This window comes from Lethenteron reissneri, chromosome 36 (genome assembly GCF_015708825.2).
Source record: "Lethenteron reissneri isolate LAM-NWPU_2019-01 chromosome 36, ASM1570882v1, whole genome shotgun sequence".
NCBI classification, from domain to species: domain Eukaryota; kingdom Metazoa; phylum Chordata; class Hyperoartia; order Petromyzontiformes; family Petromyzontidae; genus Lethenteron; species Lethenteron reissneri.
This window is the reverse complement of record NC_083814.1, coordinates 8,651,516-8,663,560: the sequence shown is the minus strand read 5'-3', so window position 1 is coordinate 8,663,560 and position 12,045 is coordinate 8,651,516.

Here is a 12,045-nt window from a genome sequence, read left to right as displayed (position 1 = left end):
TTGCGTGATCGGCGTTCACATGTTTTTTTTTCGCCTTCACGAGATTATTGTTGTAATGCCGACCTTTACTGAGATGTATCTTTTAACCCAACTTATTTACTTTGTGTATATACATATAGTGTGCCGTGTGTGTACATGTATGGTCTATTTGCCTCCACCACAAATATATCGTGAACACTACAAAAGAGACAAAGACCCCCCATATAACCCTAACAGACTCTTGGGGCAAGTGCTGTTAGCGAGTAGCACCTATGAAGGCCGGCACGGCACACGAGGGAGTGGGTGGCCAGCAACCCGCCCGGCCCCCTTTGTCTCCCTAGTGGCGATGTTTACACAACAAGACAACGATCCCCCATATAGCCTTAACATAAAGTTGAGGGCAAGTGCTGTTAGCGAGTAGCACCTATGCAAGGCCGGCACACGGCGCACGAGGGGGTGGGTTTGCCAGCACCCCGCCCGGCCGCCTTTGTCTCCCTAGTAGTGGCGATGTCTACACACACACGCGCGCACACATAGCACGCTATAGCGTGCGATGATTACAACAACACGAACCGAGTATACCTTGGCCATGCGGTACGTGGGTGGGGTGGTGGTGGTGGGGGGTGATGGAGCAAGGCTTGTCCCTGCTCTGCGTTCGTTAGCGGTGTGCATGTGCCGTGTCTGTTATCGCTGCGGGGATTATCGCTAAAGGCAAAAAGGGGATAGCTCTGGAGCTTTAAGCGAGAGCACGGGGTGGGGAGGTGGGGGGGAGGCAGAGGGGGCCCTAGAGGGAAGCGGATTGCGGTGGAGGGGATGAGAAAGGGGATGGGTGTCGGAGCGCGGTTCGGTTGTGGGGGGTGAGCAGGGAGGAGGCGGTGTGGTTTGTGGAGATGGTGGGGGGAGCGGTGGTGTAGTGGTTAGCGCTACGCTGCGGTACGAACCTGGCTACCCGAGTTCGATTCCCGCTCACGGCCACCACCACCCCAGTGACGATTATCTGAACCGATCCTGGGCCTCCCCTAGGTCGACTCAGCCTCAAATGAGTACCCGGTGCGGCGTGTAAACATCGCCACTGGGGAGACAAAGGCGGCCGGGCGCGGTGCTGGCCACCCACCCTCTCATGTGCCGTTTTGGCCTTCGTAGGTGCTCGCTAACAGCACTTGCCCCAACAGTCTGTTCCAGGCTACACGGGGGATCTTTGTCTTTTTGGTGGTGGTGCGAGGGACGGGCGGGCGAGAGGTGGGGGGTTTGCTTTGGGGGGGGGGGACGGGGGGGTGCGGGGGGGGAGAAAATTTGAGCTTTACCGGAACGCTGGGGGTCAGAGGCGGGTCGGGGGGATTTTCTTACCTGTCCGCCACAGGTGTTCACAGGTACGGGGTGCGACAAATGAGTGCGCGCGGGCTTCACGCATCGGTTCTGCGCCCTCGGATTTATGAGTGGGGGTGAGGGGGGGTTGAGGGGGGGTGAGGGGGGGTGAGGGGGTGAGGGGGGGCGGGGGATGAGCTTGGTTTTCCGTGGAGTTTTTTTTCTCTCTCTCTCTCTCCTCTCTCTGTCTTTCCACCACGTGTCTCTGTTGGTTTTCGAGTTGAAAACAAAAAAAGTTGTAACATATATATATACATAAAATAAAGTGTTGTCTAAATATTTCCCCGCGCGCTGTCACTTTGCCGCATTGCACCCACCGCATGTTCATGTTACGGGGCCCGGGATGGTTTTTATTTTGCGGCGAGATGTCAACTCCCTTGCCAGGTATACAGGAGGTCTTGGGTTCGATCTCGCATGCTGTATATTTGGAGTTTGTGTGTACTCTCTCCCAGTGCTCATGTACATTTTTTTTCTCCGGGTCCTCCTGTTTTTCCCTCAACATTTAGAATCACGCGTTAAGAGTTTTTGGCTTGCAATACATTTCCACGTGATGAGCCACTTTGTTGAGCTATCATTCGTGGCTAGGTCGCTTCTGAAAAAGAGCTGTGTAGCTCAGCGAGCCTTACCTCGTAAAATGTAAGAAATAAGAATAGTTTAGTGTTAATAGTTTATAGTTAATTGAAAGTGATTGTCGATTGGCGATCCGTTTAATCGTGGGTGCGTCCTCGTGGTGTCGCTCGCGGCGGCCTGCTTGACCATACTTCACCACGCCGGTAAAGCGCTTGCGGTTTGGTGAAGCGGAGAGCAGGGCCCGGGACCGATTGAGAAAACACTCGCCACTGATGTTAGCCGTGGCCTGGGATTCCAACTTAGGTGGCTGGGTTGCACAGTGCCATGCAGTTGACCACCGCGCAACCACTCTTCGATTTCGATTTAAAGCTTTCGTGACTGCAGGGATTCATTGGTTTTTTCGGTAAAGTCACGTAGAAGGGAAGTAATACAATAATAAAAATAAAACATAATAAAATAATATAATAATATACTATTTTATTATGTTTTATTTGTATTATTTTATTACTTCCCTTCTACGTGACTTTACCGAAAGAACCAAGGAGATGAACCACTCTTCGCTTGCTGATTGCCAAAGATTATCAATGTAAAGCACGGTTTGACTGCTCGTATTGAGTCTCACGATTTTGTGGGGCTCTCGCAAGGAAGGGATTTCTGGTGCCTGCTCATTGAGAATGGGGAAATACGTTATCTTCTGTATCTCCCGGGTCAGTGAAAAATTCTAGATTTGAAGCTTTCGTGACTGCAAGGATTCATATTCTTAGGTTTTTTTCGGTAGAGTCACGTAGGTAAAAAATTAAAATTAATAAAAGTAAAATAAAAATAAAATAAAAATCACGACGTTTCGGAGGCAACACAAGCTTCCGTCTTCAGGTGGAACCGTCACAGCACGATAGCTGTATCAAGTAAGAGAAATTCCAAGAACACAGTATTTGTATTCAAAAATACGTCGTGGTTTTTATTTTATTTTTATTTTACTTTTATTAATTTTAATTTTTTACCTACGTGACTTTACCGAAAAAACCTAAGAATATGAATCAGTGAAAAATGTTGCGCTCAGAGTGTAAATGCAAACTTCCAATTCCACGGTTGAAGGTTGAATTGCAGAGAAAACTTCAGCGCAGAGAAAACAACTTCAGCGAGCAGTTGCTAGCATTATGCTGATGTGTCACGCTCGGTGTGTACAGAGGGTAGAAACATAGTTACTGGCGCCTAATATTAAGTCGAGTGCTTTATATTTTGTTATCATGACGTATGTATGTTCAACTTTCTTTCGTTACCGTAGTTAGCCGACCGTGCTATCCGGAGGTGCGGAGGAAGGCAATGAACTTAACACAATAAGCAGTTCTCAAGAAATTACTTTTCAATTAAAAAAATGAGTTTTCAATCTATAAGGGATGAATGTTTAATCATCGCTCATTATTTATACCGCCGAAACGTACGGTACATTCATAGAATATTTCATGTGGCTTCACGATAGTGGCTGCATTAATTGAAAAAGTCACAGTTGAGAATATCGACTTCAATATTAACATATTAATTTGATTTTCCATCAATGAAATGTGTTTGTGCAGCCCTGCACGAGTGGAGGAATGAATACATTTTAAATGCTGATTCCAATATACACTTGTACACGTCCAGGGCGGAGTGGTGGAGCAGCGGTTAGCGCACTAGGCACTACCATAGGAACCCAGCCTCCCGAGTTTGATTCCTGCTCATGGTTATCATCACAGAAAATCGTAAACATTAAACACAGATTACGCGTCGGTGACGAGGCCCTTGCTGAGTTTGCTCCCACACACGGGAATCATCTCCCGCCTTGCATGTATGTGTGTATGTTCGACTTTTTTTGCACCGTACGTAGCCAACCGTGCTAATCGGAGGTGCAGTGGGAAGGACAACACACTAAACACAAAATGCAGTTCTGAAGAAAGGAGTTTTCGATATAGATTTAAAAGTGCGTAGTTCCAGTGGCTTCCTAATATCGGACGGGAGAGCGTTCCAGACGGCCGCAGAAGTGCATCTGAAAGCGCCCGATGTGGTGACCGTCTTTTGTTCGCTGCGAGGATGACCGGAGTTCGCGTGATGGTTTATGCTCCGTGACGAGATCAGCAAGGTATTTGTGGTTAATTTGTGGCATGTTCTTTGTGTGTGTAATGAGTGCAACCTCATAATAATGTGTTCGTTCAGCAACCAGAAGCCTATCACTATGCGCCTGGTGTCTGTCCACGTTCTTACATCGGGAGCCGTTCAAACGGAGGCTTTTTCTGGCAAGGAATCTTTGCATCCAACGTTGCATTGTACTATGCACGTATGTATGTTGAACTTCTTTCGCACCGCACACAGCCAACCGTGTTAATCGGAGGGGCGAGGGAAGGAACTGTCCTGTGCATTCAATCCCTGTGGATCAAATGTATCACCCGGTTGAAAATGCATGTGTAAATATATATTTTTTTCAAAAAATAATTATAGCACACTGAGTCTCAAGACAAATAGTTCACTGCTTTAGCCCACCGGTGTGTTGAAGCGTGAAACCACAACATTTACAATTTTTGAGTACGACGTTTCGCTGGTAATTGCATCCTGCATCATCGGGCAATTCGCCATAATGGCAAGTGAACTATTTGCCTTTTGTCAACGTGACACTTTTTTACTGATTGGCCAGTGTCGGGTGGTGGAGGGTTACGACACATTTATAAATAACGCGATCTAAACCCAAAAACGTTGATTATTAATAATATTGGTCGCGAAAGCCTGCTACGTGTTAAACTGAGTCTCAAGACTCATCTTCAGGTGGGTTCTGCATTCCAAGCAATTTTTGACCGATTCCATTGATGAGTGTTCGGCGTGCGTGTGGGGAGGATAGAGCACAGCACCTGAACAAAGCCCACACGCATTGGGAGGGCGGGGGTGAGGACCAACGGCAGTCAAAGTTCAATCCGCGGTGATGATGATGATGGCGTCAATCGGCAGGCAGAGCTGGCTAATGAACTACATTTATGTTTAAAAAAATGTTGAGTACAGCTGGCGGATGAATATGGTGTGAAGGCTGTGTGAAAGATCTGCGATTGTATGGTACCAGGAACTGTTTAATTTTATTTTTATTTTACCAGGTAAGGCACACTGAGCTAGAAAGTAATTTTTTTTCAGAAGCGACCTGGCCGCAAATGATTGCTCAACGAAGCGGCGTATTACGTGGAAATGTACAGCAGGCGAATAACTGTGGACGCACGTTGATTCTAAATGTGTACGGACAAACCGGAGGACCCGGAGGGAAAAGGCCACGTGGCCATGGAGAGAGGGAGACTTTCGCGACCAATATTATTCATAATAGATTATATCGCGTAAATAAATATACATACAGGCGTCAGGGTCCGAATCGAAACCACGACGTCCTGTATACCAGGCAAGGAAGTTAACACCTCGCCACATCTGTGGCCAGGTCGCTTCTGAAATAAAGGGCTATACAGCTCAGTGGGCCCTATCTGGTAAAAATAAAAACAATTAGTTTAATTTTAAAATAGTTTAGATGAAACAGAGGTGACGTCAGCAGGAAAAAGCTGCCACAGGCGTATTTGTATTGGTCGGTTCACTAATGTCCCAGACAAAACATCAAAGGGCACGTCAGCGTGGAAGGGTTGGAGACCACCAAACTTTTATTCCTTGCCCTCCAGAGAGCGTTTCTGCATGCTGAATTCGGCAACTGTCACACGCGGTCAGCGACCGGCAGCACTGTTTGAAGGTGTTGTTAAATCACAATAAGGGCATCAGCGTCACAGAGACGATTACCGCCATCACGCGCTTCACGATGAGCTTCTGCGGGCCGTCTGGAACGCTCTTCCTTGCGATCTTAGGAAGCCACTGGAAGTGTGCACTTTTAAGTCGAGATCGAAAACTCATTTCTTTAGAACTGCTTTTCGTGTTTAGTTTGTTGTCCTTCCCCGCACCTCCGATTAGCGCGGTTGGCTACGTACGGCGCGAAAGAAATTCAACATACGTACATCGCATTAAATTTGGTCCTGCGCTACATTTGGATAAATTCCAGCCCTGACAACGTCGCTTTGACTGTCACGCGGTGACCGGTAAACTCACATGCAGAGTGGGTGGGGACGTGCTCTCCCGTGTGGTGTGGACTTCGATGTCATTGGAAGGGATCTCAGAGGTAGCTCTGTAATATCCACTTCCACGGGCTGTTCTCTTAACGAATGTTGACAAAACCCCGTGATCTTTGGAAGTGGAAGCCGTCATATTAACCACAAAACAACAATGGCGTTGAGTGGTGGTGCACTGAACACATACATAATGGCAGAGGAATGCAGACCATTAATGATAGTAAACATATATTTTTTCAATTGCAAGATTATAGATTTAACCGGAGTAATGCACGTGCATTTCTTCAATAATAGCACGGACAGAAGATGATGGGGAAAAAAAAGAGAATAGGCTTTACCCTTCCTGGCAACCGTACAGGTGTGACGATCCCTAATAGAAGGTGTAAATATGTTCAAACACCAAATAGACACCTATCACTGGCAAAATAAGAGTCCCATACGTAAACATGGACAGAGCCAAATGAAAGGAAGGCCAAGATGGATGACGCATTTTTAAGAAAGATCACGGCTCATCGAGAGAGAATGCACATGGCCGTGGTCCAGCGCTTTGGAGGCCTGGGTTGTTGGATCACGTAGAGATTTGTGAAACTCCCATTAAGAGGCTGGGCTGCGAAGTTGGCCATGGATAACAGGGCAGCGAGTGGGTCCTCGCACTCGTTTGTGCAGGCCTTTCATTGTTGACCTCCTGCATCCGTGGGGTCTTCTCCGAGTACTCGTTTATATAGATATAGTTTGGTTTAACACGTAGGCTTACGCGATCTAACCCAAAAGCCTTTATTATGATTTTTTTTTGGCCGAAACCAAATCATCCTAAATGCACCCGGTCTCGTCATATCTCACAAGCTAAGCAGGTTTCAGCTTGGATGGGGCCTGGATGGGCCACCACCGCGCTGTTGCAGGGCGATTTGGCGAGCGACAGGTTTCCAGCGCAGCAAAGATCCATCGTTGTACTCTCCTTCTATGCTCCCCCGCGTATCGGTCACCTTTGCCAACTGGCACTGGTTAACATCTCTCTTGAGACAAACATCCCGATCCATAATAAAGTTTTCTTGGGTTAGATCGCGTAAATATAAATGTGTCGTTAAACCCAATCGGTTACCGCTTCAACTGATTGGCACGTTTTGTTTTGGCTGTGTCGGGGTAGTTGACGATTTTAACGGCACATTTATATTATGAAGAAAAGTATCCTCCCCGTAGAGGTTAGTTAGTTTAACTCGTATTATGGACACACATTATATTTACGCGATCTATAACCCAAGGAGAAGCCTTCGTGTCGGCGAATATCGGTCGCGAAAGCCTACCACGCGTTTAACGAACATCGCGACGACGTAGCAGGAACCAGAGGTCGCAACCGGGTACCTGATACCCGTACCCTACCCGGGTACGGGTACGGCCGGGTACGGGTACCCGTTTGCGACCCTGAGGCGGCCGGGTACGGGTACGGGTAAGGAATCAAAACCCGTTTGCAACCTCTGGCAGGAACCCTTCAGAAAAGAAAACTTCGGGCCCGGAGAGATGACTTACATCCAATCGCTGACGATCTCTTGCACCGTTGACCCCCTTGAAAATAACTTTCCAACGCCGTCATCTCTGTGCGCTCGACGGTAGGAATCCGACTCGGGAACTGACCTCTCAATGCACTCTCTCCTCGCCTGTGTCATCGTCGCTTCGTGTTTTAGCTTCGGGCATCACGTCGTGTTCAGTCGCAACCGTTGTTAATCCTCGGGCATTGACTTGGGTTTTTTTTTGCTGCGAAGAAACAAGTCCTCTTGACTCACGCGTGCCTGCCCATCAGCCGTCATCTCTCGGCACGGCCTCAGTTCAGCTGGGGTCTCTCTCTCTCTCTCCGCGTGCACGCGTGTGTGTGGGTCAGAAAACCCGGGAAGATAATTCATGCACCCGGCACACCACGTCCAGTTTGACACCCGTCACTACGGCCGTGACTACGACTGGTCACGTGCAATGGCGGAGCCAGGATTATCAGGTAGGGGGGGGGGGGGGAAACCCCTCCAGCAATGAAAAATGATAGAGGAGTTGTTAGTAAGTAAGGACTTGTCCCTTGCTTTTTATTCGACGCGTGTGCGGCGATGGCGCAGCCATCAATCGAGGGTCGAATTTGAACCGCGTTGTGTGATCGGCATCGCGCTCGCTGAAGGTGAATGCCTTCAGGGAAGTCGTGTACTGTCTACGCAACTGCGCACAATTCTGTGAGTCACCTATAACTGCTTTGCCGTTACTTATTGCCAATTGTGGACTCAGACTTTTGTCCTATCATCTCATAGAGTCCCTGGCACGTAATAATATGCTACACAGTGGCAGTGGGGGTCGCAAAATGCCGATGTATTACTAATAAATCCCAATGATCCGATCGAAATTAGGGATTTCGATCGGATCATTGGGGGGGCACGTGCCACCCCCCCCTCTACCAGCGATTGGGGGGAATATTTCCATGCCCGGCACACCACGTCCAGTATGGTTTAGCTCGCGGCGGCGGTAGCTCCTACTGATCACGTGCCACCTAGTCTAGTCTACCGGCCACCCGAAATGTATTTTAATATTCGGTGGGTAATGCATCTCAGTGTGTAATATGGCGATGCGCATTGCCCTCTAATCTACACGAGGTTGTTCCCCAAACTACAATCCTGGCGTCCTAACATTCACGGTGCAGGTTTTCATGTTTACCAATCATCAGGCACATCCAGTGTGTAACAACTCACTGTGTAATAGAATTGAGAAGATTTGGGAAATGTGAATAGGTTGTCACAGTTTTGGAGATGCCATCCAGTATTGTGGAGATCACACGGCTTGGCGAAACCCCCAAACCCTCTGGTGTGCAAGGCAGCTGAGAGATGGGCAGTACTGCAAATGGGCCCTTGAAATCAATCTGTGCGGGCCACTCAGGGAAGAATGACTGGCTGTTGCTGTTGCTGCTGCTGCTGATGATGGACTGATTGATATTCGCAGCCCGTGCGCCGTTTGCCGCGTGTGTACTCCGCGGCGCATGCGACACAGAATACGCGGGCATGGCGCAAACAAGGAGGTGGGAGGGGGTGGATTGGGAGCTTATTCCACGACCGTAACGCGCTCCTACCCAGGCCTAATGACCAACACGTGCTCATTATTCAATCCTCAGAGGAGCCGTGGATAGGTTTACCTGTGGAAGCATTTGGTTATCCCTCCGCGCGTCTCTCCCGTCTCCCCCAATAATTAGCCGTCTTCCCCCTGTGCGCTTCTCTCAAAAGGATTCTTCTGGTCGCTTCCGAGTCGCCGGAAATGATTCCCGACCACCGCAGCCGGTGCCGCGTTCCGTTCTGGCCATGCAGAACAGCTCAAAAGAACTCCCAAACGAACACCTCGTTGCAAAAGACCCAACAGAGAACGATGCCTGGCTTTGATCTTCCACGAAGCTCACGGTCCGTCCCTAAACCGCATCGCACAGCACAAACCATGGCAGCTGATGCAGCTACTTGCGACTGTAGTCATCCAGAGCCGACCGCGCAACGTATCACGACGCAATGCCCGATTCCAAAAAAATTAACCCGTAAAAACAAAATTTTTCACTATAAATCCTTTATATGCGTGGCGGCTAGAGTCCTCTCGTCCTCTGGCTTGAGATGGCTGCCACCTATGGGTCAGATGATTGCCTGCCACCATTAAGCAATTGGTAATTAAATATAAAAAAAATCCTAAAATGTTTACAATTTTGGAAAAAAAATTTCACGAAAATAAATTGTCACGCACGAGTCTGTGTGCAAAATGTCAACTCGATTGGATCACGGGAAGTGGGTTAAAAAACGACCGAAAGATTTGCACGATCATAAGCGCGCAAGCAAGCAAGCAAGTGAACTTAATATAAAGGATTTAAAATAATAATACGAATGAGACATCGCAGCGATACCCACTCCGCTGCTCCTGACGCGGCTGTCTGCTGCACTTTGCACGTGCAATTGTAGTCGATGATCTGCGTCGACACCAGCGGCCGCACCACACGAAGGGCACGAAGTGTCACGTGGTTATTTTAAGCGAGAAAAGGAAGAACAACCGCGCCTACGCGTGGGCTCTGTTAGCGCTTTTTAAAGCGCGCGTGGTGCTCTTAACGAGCATTTAATTCGCCGTTCGGAAAAGCCGCGGGGTAGGGTTTGTCCGTGCCAACATTCACATCGGCATCATAACAACAACAACAACAGAACAGAGCAGCGTTCTTCTCTAATTTTCAGAGAAGTCTGGGGACACTTTCGTCGATTACACTGTTCAACACACTTTTTCTGGCATAAGGTATTCTAACGGTTTTAAGGTAATTTTGGGGTGCTGATTCCAAATCTGGCATCAGTTTTTGTCTATCACATCAGGTTTTTGAGATATAAAATATTGCATTTTCAATAAAAACTGCAGAAGAAAAATATTTAAAAAATGTGGATATCTACATAAAATGATATTATAAACACACTATTCTAAAAATACAGCACCATATTTTAACACTAAAGCAGTCACTGACTCGCAACAACTTGCAATCATAAGTGACAGAGTTAATTTCGGGTAAAATCAATGAAAATGGGGTATGCCGATAGCATACAAATGAGATGTGATAGAGCAAATCTGAGATCAGATTTGGAATCAGCACCCTGAAATTAGTCTAAAACAGCTGCAAAAGTCCAGGCCAAAAAAAAATGTTTTTTTGTTGTTGACCAGTGTAAGACATCGCCACTGTGACGGCCGCCACACATTTGAGAACCTTTGTGAGGTTTGACAGCGGCACGATGATGATGATGATGGGGGGGGGGAGGGTGTGTGCACTTCAGGGGCCGCACTAAGGGCCGCTCAGAGGGCCACCAGCGGTCTTCCGCGTGGCCTTGAAATGAAGAACACCGCTCAAGATTCTAGATTTGAAGTTTTCGTGACTGCAAGGATTCATATTTTTAGGTTTTTTCGGTAAAGGCACGTAGGTAAAAAATTAAAATTAAAATTAATAAAAGTAAAATAAAAATTACGACGTTTCGGAGGCAACACAAGCTTCCGTCTTCAGGTGAAACCGTCACAGCACGATAGCTGTATACTTGATTTTTATTTAACTTTTATTAATTTCAATTTTTTTACCTACGTGACTTTACCGAAAAAACCTAAGAACACCGCTCGAGATGCCCATCTCGTTCCGGTGGAAACGCGTCTGTGGTGGCTGCCCCCTCGTTTGTGGAGGAGGATTGCAACTTGCGCGGGGCCTTCAGTCGTGACCGCCGATGAGTCAGAAGATCAATCTTGGAATTTAAATTCCTGCAACGGCTGCAATCGCGGCAATTGACGGATAGACTGTGCGTTGATGAACGGCATTGTTCTTTTGACGAGATGCAATTCGCTACATTGCTTCTAAAGATGCTATCTTTTCACCATGAATGTTTCCGTCTTTTTTTGCGCGACTAGCATGCAACGCTCTATGTATAAGACAAAAAAAAACACGTGCGTTTTGTGTTACACGTGTCACATGCCGTGTTTGCTCACTGATTTGTATCGTTCGCGTGTACATCTTTAAAAAAAAGAATGCGACTGGATTGTTTGTGTTACGTAACTTCACAAGTAGGAGTAGTAAGTAACCTGGTTTGAATCTCTGTTTTGCTTGATGTAACATCTGCTGCTAACGCAGGAATCCCGCATTTAGCTGGCTGGGATGCTCCTCCTGCGGAAATGCAACTCAACTCAACTTGTAGAAGCCGGTTCCGCTACAGTAGTATCACGACTCGGCCTCAAATGAGTACCTGGTGTGATGTTTACACATCGCCACTGGAGAGACAAAGGCGGCCGGGCGTGGGGCTGGCCACCCAGCCCTACGTGTGCCGTCCTTAGCCTCCATAGGTGTCCGCTAACAGCACTTGCTCCAACAGTCTGTTGAGGCTATACGGGATATCTTTGCATTTGTGTCTGTGTGAACACACCCGGTCTCTGTGTGTGTGTGTGCTGTGCGAGCGCGCGCGCGCGCTCACGTGGCATGTCCGTGTGTGTGTGTCGACGTGTGTGCGTGTGTCAGTAT